The 13,260-nt window shown below is 37.5% G+C and overlaps 1 protein-coding gene across 1 annotated transcript in view; it reads right to left on the bottom strand.

Moving 5' to 3' along the window:
• Positions 1-9,056, bottom strand: part of LOC150083193 (queuosine-tRNA galactosyltransferase-like) — a 374,131-nt gene extending 365,075 nt beyond the window's left edge. Inside the window, exon 1 of the mRNA XM_090377897.1 lies at positions 9,005-9,056. The gene's annotated coding sequence lies outside the window, so the exon portion shown is untranslated. The remainder of the gene's footprint in view (positions 1-9,004) is intronic.
• Between the last annotated feature and the right edge of the window lie 4,204 nt (positions 9,057-13,260).

Genomic DNA, 13,260 nt, shown 5'->3' on the forward strand with positions numbered 1-13,260 from the left:
CCTGGAGAAATGTACCAAATTTGTGGTACTACACTCAGGGTAGTTAAGAATGAAAAAGACCTGGGGTAACTGTGCAGTCAGATATGAAGTTTTCTGAGCAGTGCACAGGCTACCAGAGTCATGGGGTGTTGTCAATGATATACAGGAATTTTGACAGCACGGAAAAGGATGATTACCCCTTTGCATATGGCCATGCTTTGTATAAGGTGAGGCTACGCCTTGAGTCCTGCATACAGTTCTGGAGGCCTCATTTTAGGAAAGATGTAGAGTTGCTTGAGCAAGTACAGGGAAGGGCTACAAGCTTTATGGGGGGAACAAAGGGATCCTCCTACCAAGAAGAATTCTTAAGTTCTGCAAATTGCAGTGTCTGGAGACTAGGCACCTGCAAGGTGATCTGAATGAGGTGTATAAGTCCTTGAATGGGTTTAGCAGGCTCAATTCTGATGGGCTTCTTCCTCTTGCTCAGATTATGAACCTGGGGGTGCATAAATTCAAATTGAGGAAAGACAGTTTTAAAATAAATGTGCCGAAATTTGCTTGTAGCCAGTGGGTAGTTGAATGCTGGAACAAAATTCCTTCTGTTGTTGTGGAAGTTGATAGCTTAAATAAATTCAGGGAAGGAACTGAGCAAACTTTTACAGGAAATGGATATGTGTAATGTTTTTTTTTTTTTTTTTTTGGCTGATGCTACATAAGCTTGCTTTTTTGCATCACATGCCTCTAGTCTCTACCTCTACTATTACTACTTTGATTACAGGAAAGCTTCTGATGCTGTTGCACATGGAAAAGCTGCTGTACAAATTGGAGCAATACGGAATTGGGTTGAGCAGGCTCAATTCTGAGATTCTTCCTTTTGCTCAGATTACGAACCTGGGGATGCATAAATTCAAATTGAGGAAAGACAGTTTTAGAATAAATGTGCAGAAATTTGCTTTTAGCCAGCAGGTAGTTGAATGCTGGAACAAACTTCCATCTGTTGTTGTGGAAGTTGAAGTTAATTAAAATTAAGAGAGGAACTGGGCAAACTTTTACAGGGAATGGATATGTGAATTTTTTTTTGGCTGATGCTACATAAGCTTGCTTTTTTGCATCACATGTCTCTACTTCTACTATTACTACTTTGATTACAGGAAAACTTTTGATGCTGTTGGACATGGAAAGCTGCTGTACAAATTGAAGCAGTACGGAATTAAGGGAAAGTTGCTGCTCTGGATAAAGGCATGGTTGAGTGGGAGAAGACAGAGAATGGTAATCAATGGACACTGCTCTTCGTGGACCAAAGTTATTAGTGGAATGCCCCAGGGTTCAGTGTTAGGCCCTTTGTTGGTTTCTATATTTATCAATGATATTGATGAAAGTATACATAACAAGAAAGGCTTAAGTTCTGCAAACTGCAGTGTCTGGAGAACTAGGTACCTGTGATGTGATCTGATTGAGGTGTATAAGGCCTTGAATGGTTTGATCAAGCTCAATGCTGATGGGATTCTCCTTCTTGCTCAGATTATGCACCTGAGGGAACAAAATTCAAATTGAGGAAGGACAGTTGCAAAATAGTTGCCTTTAGCCAGTGAGTGATTGATAGCTGGAACAAACTTCCATCTCTTGTTGTGAAAGTTGATAGCCTAAATAAATTGAAGGACTGGACAAACTTTTGGAGCGAATGGATGGGTGAAATGGGAAGGGTTTGTTTTTTTTTTTTTTTGGCTGATGCTGTATAAGCTTGCTTCTGTGCATCATATGCCTCTACTAATGCTAATGCTCTGTCTGCTCAAATAAATCTCTATAATAGCCTATGATCACAATAACATGAGAAATTTGTGATAAGCAAATATCGAACAGGCACAATATGGCCCAAGAGGCCCTTGTGCCAGAAAACCCAAATACAACAACAGCTCTGTCTGCTACCACTTAAGCCTTCCTTGACAAAGTTGGCATAAGTAGTAGTTATCTGCACCTAATGCTACAATGCACCAATTTATACATTCATACATGATGTACAGTATCAAAGGCTTTACTGAAATCTAAGTACAGTCATACCTCGGTTAACGTTACCTCTAATAACGAAGCTTCGATATAACGAATTCGGCAATTTCAAGCCCCATTTAACATAAAAAAATATTCCAGTTTAATCACCTGAAATCTAAACAAACTGAAGAAATTACGGAAACCTTTGGGGCTTCTCGTGGTTGGTTCGAGAAATTTAAAAAACGGGCCAGGATTCATAGTGTAAAATTAACAGGAGAAGCTGCAAATAAGTTTCCAGAAAAACTAAAGGAAATAATTGAACGTGAAAATTTTCCAAATTTGGTGTTCAATGTTGACGAAGCGGTTTGTTCTGGAAACGGCTGCCAACAAAAAGCTTCATTTCTATTGAATAAAAATCAACTGCTGGGTTCAAAGCAGCCAAAGACCGTTTAACATTACTCTTTGGATCAAATGCCTCTCGCGATTATAAATTAAAATTGTTATTAGTTTACCATTCAGAAAATCCGAGGGCGTTAAAAGGTAACATAAAAATGAATTTACCTGCAATATGGAAAGCAAATAGAAAATCGTGGGTTACCAAGGAGTTATTTACTGATTGGTTTGTTAACCACTTTTGTCCTGAAGTAAAGCGGTATTGTCAAAAAAAAACAACTTTGAAGAAAAAGCTCTTTTGTTGTTAGACAATGCTCCGGGACATCCTACTGATCTTAACACGTTGGACACATGCATTCCTGTCAAAGTTGTGTTTCTTCCAGCAAACACAACTTCCCTGATTCAACCATTGGATCAGGGAGTAACAGCATCATTTAAAGTTTATTATCTGCGTCGAACATTAAGCAGTTTAACTGAACTAGAGGATAAAGAGGAAATGACAGTTAAATTTTTTTGGAAAAAAACTACACCATTAAAAAGGCAATTGAAAACACTGATAGTTCTTGGAAAGAAGTCACTAAGAAATGCTTAAATGGAGTTTGGCGCAAAATATGGCCAGAAGTTGTAATAGAAGAAGAAAATAACATCCAAGAAATTAGAAATGAAGTTATCCAGATGGCTCAATCAATAGGTTTCGAAAATGTCGATGAAGAGGATGTTAGAAATTTATTGAATGCAGAAGATTCATACATGGTTTTTCAGTGGAAGATTTAGAAAACCTTGTTAGCAACGAAGACAAAGATAATGAAGACGAAGTTAAAGAAGTTCCTGCCGGAAAAGTGTTAACAACCAAAGATTTAAAAAGGTGCTTAAATGACATTGAAAACGTTTTAAATTTTTTTTTAGTGAAAATGATCCTGATTTAGGAAAAAGTGTTATTGTTAAGCGATCAGTGTTAAATGCAATAACTCCGTATAGGCAATTGTTAAATGAAAGAGAAAAAGAGCATAAACAATCAACTTTAGACTCGTATTTTAAAATATAATTTCACTTTGTATGTAAGTTGACTGTTTATTTAATAAAACTTTTCTTTGTTCGAAAAAAAAGCTTTTCATTTTCTTTATGTAGGAACGTATCCCTATTCTGGCCATAGTATTTTTGCCTCTGAAAACGAAGTTTCGCTTAACGAAGTAATTTCGTGGAACGCATCCTATTCGTTATTCGAGGTATGCCTGTATATGATGTCAAATTTATTTTTGCATCCAGTCCCTCTGTAACAACCTCACAGTAGGTGATCAGATTGACATTAGCATTAGTAGTGGCAAATGATGCAAGAAAGCAAGCTTATACAGCATCAGCCAAAAAAAAAAAAAAAACCTTCCCATTTCATCTAGCCATTCCCTCCAATAGTTTGTCGAGCTCTTCCTTGAATTTATTTAGGCTATCAAGTTTTTATTAAAGACATGATTTCCCTTTAACAAATCCATGTTGCGATTCCCACTCCTATCAAGGTAACCTTGCAATACTTCTTTAACTATTAAGTCCATTATTTTTCCTGAAATAGAGGTTAATCTTATGTATCAATATTACCTGCTTCAACATTTGAATCTCCCTTGTGAATAAGTGATACATTTGTTCATCACTCTTTAGGTACTTCTCCTGGATCTAATGATGCTCTCATTATGATGGCTAAAACTGTAAATACTTCCTTTGCAGCTGCTTTTAGTATAAATGAATAGATTCATCAAGTCTCGGGTATATTCACTTTTAGCTGCAGCAGTTTCTCTACAACCTTACCTTGTTATAAAATCATTCAACTGCAAATCAATATTAGACAGACTTCTGCTATCTCCATCACCTTCTTTATGTATGAATGTAGATGCAAAACATTCATTCAGTTTATCAGTAACCTGTACAGGATCTTCAGTAGCTATACAATTCATACTAAGTGGATCACTGTCATTCATCCATTTTCTTCTAGTGTTAACACATGTAAAGAATTATTTTCTGCCTTTTATCACACTCTTAGCCAAAGCTTTTCATAATTTTCTTTAGCCTGCTAATCCCTGAGTAACTTGGGTTCACAATAGTTTGTACTTACGTCTATCCCATGACAATTTATAATCATCCCATGCATTTTTTTTTTCCCCTTTACTAAGCTCATCAATTCAGCTGACATCCATTTTGGTCTAAATCTTGAAGAAAATCTTTTATGAGGTATAAAATGCTTAATGGCCTCTATGATTACCTCTCTAACACTTCCCATTTGGCATTTAAAGTTTTTTTATCAATATACGCTAGTCCCACTCAAAAGAGTTTAAAAAAAAAGTTTGAGCTCATTATAATTCCATTTGCAAAAACAAAATCTCATCACTTTCCATTACCTTTCACTGCAGTTATTTATTTGAATAAATCTCACATCAATATGCAATGATAACTATCACCTTACCCTTAACCTTCTGGTTAGGGTTCACTCCTAATTTTACCCCAGAGGCTCACATCCGGTGAGTATGGGCTTGGAAAACCCAGGGTTCTGAGCTGGATATCATCATTCTTCTATTTCTTGCTTTCTTGGTGACATCCTTTTACTCTCTCTCTCTCTCTATCAGGGTAACGTGGGAAATTTTTTTTTTTTTTTGGCTGGTGCAGCATAAGCCTCAGGCTTCCTTGCGCCATAAGGCTAATGATAATAATAATAATAATAACCAGATAAAGAACATTGCTTTCCCTGTTGACTCTCTTGGTGTAGAAAGCAATCATCTGACAAACTGAGAAACATTTTTCTCTGTGTAATTTGCCAACTCACAAGTTCCAATTAATATCTGGAAAGTTAAAACCTCCATGATATGACATCCTGATTTTCTGGCCCACTCTATTTGTCTGAAGCTGTTTATTACATCCATCAGTAATTTGCCGGTCACAGACTCCAACTCGCATTTTTGTTTTCCCACTGTTTGTTACACCAGGTAACAAAAAATGGGAATGGGCTGCCTCAATATTACACTGGCAACTTATGTCTACTGGTGCACTGTTTTAGAGTCTATATGCTTCTTAACACAAAGCATCACTCCATCCCTTTTTGTACAATCACTAAAATTACTAAGGAATTCAAGACACAAAATTATATGGACTTGGCTCACCCAGGGTCCTTAGCTGGATATCATCATTCTTCTCTTTCTTGATTATTTCCTTTTACCCCTCTCTCTCTCTTTTGCCTGGTACAGCATAAGCCTCAGGCTTCCTTGTACCACATGGCTAATAATAATAATAATATAAAATAACTGATATTTATCTATATATACTCTATTGGAGAAAAGTACAAGTTGGAGAGAAAGTATGTCTGCGATTTTGGATCATCTGATTGGAGATACTATCTCTGAGAAAAACGATGAGGAACAGATGTTGATGAAAAGGCTTAATCATGCTTACTCTGGGATACATGACGAGGATCCCTTTAGCCTGATTGAACTCTGTGATGCAGTACAACACATAAGGAACAATAAACGCCAAGGGATGGACCTCATTGAAGGAGAGGTCATTAAACAAGCTCATTGACTGATATCAGGGATCCTTCTTGAAGCTTTTAATAGCTGCCTGCGTGACAGGCCTTTTCATCAGCATGGAAGGATGCCCTATTAAAGCTGATACTAAAGGGACCATCTAGGCCAAAGAATGATCCATGATCTTATCGACCTATTGCCCTCCTCCCTGGATTAGGAAAGGTGTTTGAAAGGATGCTGGTGAGACGGATTACTGACTATACTAAAAAAAACTTAGGCTGGTCTGGCAGACAATATGGTTTTACTCCAGGTCGTGGAACAGAAGATGCACTTTGGGCATTGCAAAACTATATATTAGGCTCAAACAGTAAGTATGTCCTTGGAATCTTTATTGACTTTGAGGGAGCTTTCAACTCCATTCAATGGAGCAGTGTTCTTATGATGTTCAGACTTGCAGGCTGTTCAACTAAGATCTTTAGGGTGGTAAAGGACTACTTCACGCACCATACAGTGACTAAGTTGTCGGTTGATTCTATTGTACGAGAGGTGACCAGGGGATGCCCACAAGGATCGGTTTTTGGACCACTAAGGTGGAACCTCGTTTTGGAGGACTGGTTGCATAAGGACTTCGAACATACAGAGATGGTGGCATATACCAATGATCTTGTGTTACTTATTGAAGGAAATACACGAATGCAACTAGAAACCAGGTCACAGCAGGTTTTGTCTGAACTTAATAACTGGTGTAGGTTACATAAACTGACTGTATCAGGAACCAAAACAAGGACAATGGTCTTTAAGGATCAATTTTCTAGTAGAAGACTCCCGGTTATTAGAATGAATGGGTCGAGCCTAAAATCAGCAAGGCAATTAAAATATCTAGGCATTATGTTTGACGGATCTTTGACTTTCAACTCACATGTTACTTATCTATCAGAAAAGGTGAGGAAATTTATTGGGATGATTACTCGAATCACTAGAGTTGGCTGGGGAATAAAAGGTAAGCGCTGAACTTGCTATATGAATGTGTATTTATCCCCATGGTAACGTATGGTGCACCAATTTGGTTTGAACGTGTAAGTAGAAAAGTATTTACTAGAAAACTCAGTTCCATCAAAGAGTAATGCTCCTTAGGATGTGCATGGCATGCAGAACTGTGTCGACCCCAGTTTTGCAGATTGTGACTGGAAAATTGCCTATTGATCTGCATTTATTGTATTGTGCATTGGCTTACTTCATCCGCCGTGACATTCCCTGTTCTTTTCTGAATATACAGGTGGACATTTTGGCAGATCCCAGAAAGGAAAGAACAAGAATCTGGGATGCTTTGGTAAAAGTCTGGCAAGAGCATTGGAGTGTTTGTGATAAAGGGCATATTACACAAAAATTTTTCCCCGATTTAAGAAATGCAGTCTCGATAAAATTCAAATGGTTTGTCCCAAACTTGCAAGATATGTTCTTATTAACTGGTCATGGTTCGATTAATGCAAAGTTGTATGATTTAGGAATTAATGAAAGATCTAGTTGCCATTGTGGTGAAAGAGAATCATGGGAACATTATGTACAACTGTGGGGAGTACTGCGATCTACGAATTAAACTGGTATCTCAGGTTAGTAATCTCAATCTTATGGCAGAAGGCTGCTAGACAATTCTAGTTGATAAACAGGAGAACTTCTTGGCTTTCCAACTGCAATATTTCTTAGGCGGAAGACTCTTCTGCCACTGGAAGCCTTGGATTTGTAATGCGGTATGGTGTATGCCGAATTACCTAGAATTCTGTGAAATCGTGGCAGCTTGAGTCTGCTATATCCACTGCAACTCCAGCTCCTTATGCTGGAATTTCTGCTCTCGGCAGCTCCTGGCACTGGTATTTCTCTTCTCGGCAGCTCCTAGCTCTGCTGGCTTTCCAACAGACTGTGAACAGATGCAAATCTTTCCAATGAAGTTTGGACTTTGTCTGAAATTTAATTATATGTATATTTTATTTTTTATGTAATTTGATTATTTTTCAATTTGTTCATATCAATCCTTTTTGGTCATGGCAGGTTTTTTCCCTCCCTGTACTTGCGCAAACAGGAGAGGGAGTATATAAGAGTACTGCTAAATTATGTGTAACTGACAGCGGGGTTGCCACTGGTTGGCTGGGACCACTTTAAGTAATAAATATCAATATATACACACACACACTGTATTATACTATATTTTTTGTTATTACTATTATAATTACTTATTATTACTATGAAAGAATCCTATTTATTATGGATGGATGGACTGTTAGGAATTTGCTACTGATACTTGGCGGTGTTAAATACTACTGCTACTGTTAACAATTATACATTATAATTATACATGATTTTAATTTATTCCTTTGAATTAGATCCTATATAATTTATTACGGATTTGATTTCGTGGGGGAGATGCAGGTATAACATGGTGCATTTCAGACATTTTTAGCCAAATGATGCTAACAATTTTAGTGTTACATAATGCCTAGGAATTTTTTTTTTTTTTTTTTCCCTCATGCAGCATAAGCCTCAGGCTTCCTTGCACCATACGGATAATAATATGATGCAAGAAAGCAAGCTTATATAGCATCAGACAAAAAAAAAAAAAAAACGCTCCATTCACTCCAAATGTTTGTCCACTTCTGCCTAGGTTTATCAAAATATAACGTTAAAAACAATATTCAACAAACATTCAACAAAATTACTTGACAATTTCGATTAATACACAATTGCTACGAATACATAAAACTAAAATTATATATATGATATCGGTGTAGATACACCATAGTTTACTCATAAATTAAATTACTTACGTGGTGTGAAAGGCATCGTTTTTAATTATATCTCATATTGTGGTTACCTTCACAACGAGATATCGTGTTCCATTGCACTACTTCGAATAAGTAACGCTTCTCTAGTATAGAAGACTAATGTTATTTATTCTCAGCGGATACCGAGAATAACGATGCCTTTCACACTACGTAAGTAGTAAACTATGGTGTAATTTATTTTAATTTATGGGTAAACTATGGTGTATCTACACCGATATTATATAGTCAATTTAAACCCATATCATATTATGCCTTGTGTATTTAATCTTCAAATAAAAGTGAAATCTACCAAAAATACGTGAGTATTACGTTTCACAACACAAGTAAATTACGTTCATCTATTGATACATGCACAATAATATACAGGAAATTAAATTCCCTTTATAATCCAACTTTCCACTCAATTTCGATTATTATTATCATTAGCCATATGGTCACAGAGTAGTAAGGTATCTTAGTACTCTGCATATGCTGCAGGGAAGCCTGAAGCTTTTGCTGCACCAGCCAAAAAAAAAAAAAAAAAAACAATATAAAGTCGCAATTTATTTCCAGGAGGCCTGTTTTAACAAATTCGAAGGTTAATCTAGAATTTCGGGCATTAATCTGGTGATGGACACACCTTTTAAAACAGCAAGAAATGCGAAATTTCAATTCGCCAATACTTACTTGAAGTTTAAAACCCGACAGGTGGCATCAAAGAGTACTTTGTGGGTGGTATGGTCAATAAATTTCAACCATTATATCAGTTTAGACAATTCCTTCGTTACATACAGTGTTGATTCCACAGGCCAAAAATTGTAATTATTATTTTAATATTCGTTCAAAGACTTCGGACGTTGAAATTTTCGCCATATTTTTGTTTAATTTTAATGTTCTAATCATAAAACACAAATTCAATAAATTTATGTCAAATAAACACAACACAAAAAAATCACAGAAACTAAGTGTGATATTCGTTAGGTGGTTCATGGCGAAAATAAATCGCTAAAATTGAAAAGACACGAAATTTTCAAAATAATTAAATAGGTAACATTTCAGGCTGCACAAATTGTAACTAAATGCCATTATTTTAATTGTCGGCATTTTCGTTTTATGGTTTTTAGGTTCCTTTTATCCTATATTTCCACACAAACCATCCCTTGATAGTGTTTCACAAAAGCCATCTACTTGCAACTAATTCTTTGTTTGTATATCGCAAACAAGATCGCAGGCCGTGAATAGGTTCGCTTGAATTACTCCCTGATGGATGCTATTGTAATTAAAAAGTGCTCCGCGGCTTTCAGGATCAGGGCTAAACGATGTCTGGGCGCAGAGGGGCGTCTACTTCAGCCAGTATTTCAATCGTCGGCAGTGTCGCTTTATATACATCTGTTGAGCATGGGCTTGGCACACCCAAGGTCCTGAACTGGATATCATCATTCTTCTCTTTCTTGGTGATTTCCTTCTACTGCGCTCTCTCTCTCTCTCTCTCTCTCTCTCTCTCTCTGTCTTTCAGGGTTGCCCGGTTACGCAGTTTTTTTTTTTTTTTTTTTTTCTGGTGCAATAAGCCTCAGCCTTCCTTTCACCATATGGCTAATAATAATAATAATAATCTTTATTGTATAAAGATTATTATTATTATCAATTTGGTCCTGGAGGGAATGTGCAAGGCTCAAGGGGTAAAATTTTTTTCATTGTGGTCTGTGCTTGTTAACAGGAGAGACTGCTACTACAGGGACGGGATACACTTAAATAGAAAGGTTGCAAGAATATTTGCTGATGCTATCGAGGCAGTGTTAGGTGAGCCGGAAAACTGCTAGCTTAGGGGGATTCACAGACTTTTTTTTTTTTTTTTATGTGAAACACAAACACGAGAGGTATTAAAACTTATAGTACTTAGTACCGTGCTTGAGTTGGAGGTTGAGAAGACGAAAGAACATATTTGTTGATATTTCACTTGAACTTCTATAGATTGTAATTTTCAGGAAATACGTATGAAGGAAGGTTGTTCCAGAAAACGGCAGTTCAATGAATAAATGAGGAAGATGAAAAGTTGGTTCTGTGGGTTTGAAGTTGGACAGTAAATGGATGTTGACTGGTGGCGGCACGTGTTCGGACTGTTTTGAAAGAGAGAGCAAGAATTATAGAAGCCAATTCAGAAGAACAGTGCCCATGGAATTATCTGTAGAAGAGGCATGCAGCAGAAACAGTACGTCTAATGAGAAAGCGAGTGGAGAGACTCTGTTAAAGATGAATCATTAATTAACCTAACTTGCCTCTTCTGAATGGAATCAAGAAGCCTGAGAGAGGTTTTGGGGGCACCACCCCAGATGTGGGAACAATATTCCATGGCAGGGCGGATTTGCGATTTATACAGAGTGAGCAGCTGTTTAGAAGAAAAGTAACGCCGAGGGCGAAAGAGAAAACCAAGTTTTTTAGATACAGAGGAAGAAATATTTATAATGTGCTTGTGCCAAGAGAGATTAGAAGTCAGGGTAATCCCCAAAAGAGATCTATCATTTTGCCTAGAAATCGGAGTGTCACTAAAGATAAGCATAGGAGCAGAAGAATACTTTTGCGAGATATAAGACAAGACTGAGTTTTAGAAGGGTTCAAATCAACTAAGTTGTCTTTGCCCCACTAGAGAATTACCTGAAGATCGGCATTTAAGGAATTGGTAGAAGATTTTCGAGAAGTTTAAGCAGATTGAGCAGGACAAGGTTTCTCAAAATGGAAGGTGGAATGCAATGTGCTATCATCGGCAAAACTATGGATAGGATTTCCAGTCAATGGAAGAAGGTCATTAATATACAAGAGGAAAAGAGTGGGGGAAAGAATTGAACCTTGGGGGACACCGGCATTAGTGGAGAAGTTAGAAGACAAAGAGCCATCTAATATCACCCTCAGTGAGCGATCAGAGAGAAAACTGGATAATCAATTACTAAAAACAGATGGCAAACCATAAGATGGAAGCTTGTTTAGAAGACCTTTATGCCAAACACGATCGAAAGCCTTTGAGATGACAAGAGCAACTACTTGTGTTTCACAGAACCTTTCCATTGAATTAGTCCATAAATGGGTAACATAAGCCAGAATATCACCAGTGGATCGACATTGACGGAATCCATACTGGCGATCGTTGATTAAGAGTTGGCGGTTAATTGATTTCTCCATTTCTTTAGAAAGAGTAGAAGTAATTGCAATGGGACGATAATTGGATGGGAGGGATTTGTCACCCTTTTTAGGAACTGGCTGGATATGGACAAATTTCCAAGCAGAAGGAAAAACACCTTTGGAACAAGAAAGCGAAGAAAGGCGGCAAAGAATATGAGTAAGTTCAGGAGCACAGGTTTTGAGAACAAGTGGAGAAAAACCAAGATCATTAATACATGAGCTGGAAGAAAAATGGGATGCTAACAGGTCAGCTTTATCCTTGGCTGAAGTGACAACAGAACCATCTGGTTTGGAAAGAGGTGGGAGCAGAGATGGGCAAAAGTTGCGGCCGATAGCTTTGGCAAGTGACCAGAATGCTCGGCTACCATTAGAGCAAGAAGGAAGTTTTCTACTCTTCGCCTGTTCAAACTCTAGTTTGGACTGATTAATAACTGTTTTACAATTGTTTCGAGCTTTGGTGTAGGCAGAAAATAAAACTGAAGAATTAGAAACAAGCCAATTACGATGTGCAACATTCTTCTCTTGAACAGCCTTAGCACATTTATTGGAAAACCAAGGTTCAGATAAAGGACGAGATTTTAAAGTTGAGTGTGGGATAAAGGATTCCATTCCTGCAAGAATAAATTCACTGACACGATCTGAGCAAACGTTGACATCAGAAGTTTTGAAACAGTAATCAGACCAAGGAAAAGAAGAAAAGAAGTCTCGCAGGTCATCCCATTTTGCATTCTTGTAATGCCAAACAACACGAGGTTGGGAATAGCCATGAGATAAAGGTTCCATTGGAGAAGAGACAATTACCAAGTTGTGATCTGAAATGCCTAAAGGACCTCTCACTTCGACAGTGTACTTAGAAGGGTTGTTTGTGAGAAAAAGATCAAGCGTATTGGCTGTATGATTAGGATTGTCCGGTATTCTTGTAAGTAAATGAACAGTCTGTGCTAGGTTATTAGTAATTGCAAAAGCCTCATCATCTCGACTTGCTGGGTCGGTGTGACTAGAAAACGGAAGCCAGCTGGAGTTGTGAACATTAAAATCACCAAGGAAAATTGCCTCACTGTTAGGAAAGATGGACTGGAGAAAGTCAAGTCGCAAAGAGAGGAAGTCAAAGAGCTCCAAGTTATTGGTGGAGTTGGGAGGACGGTAGAGACAACTGATGAATTTGACACAATGACATAGAGAGATCTTAAGCCAGATTTTAAGTCAAAGAGAGGAGATTCCAAATTGCCAAATCTCTGACAGGGAATATCAGAACGGACATGTGCACAAGTTCCACCTTTGAGGCGAAAGGAATCATACAGCGAATAAATTGGGCATCTGAGATGAGCAGTAGTTGAATCAACCGATAACTGAGATTCTGTCAAAAAAGTACATGGGGTTTGGCAGACTGCAAGTGAATATGGACATCGTTG

The sequence above is a fragment of the Mastigoproctus giganteus genome, chromosome 7 (assembly GCF_048544385.1).
Source record: "Mastigoproctus giganteus isolate SK-2022 chromosome 7, ASM4854438v1, whole genome shotgun sequence".
Taxonomy (NCBI): Eukaryota; Metazoa; Arthropoda; class Arachnida; order Uropygi; family Thelyphonidae; genus Mastigoproctus; species Mastigoproctus giganteus.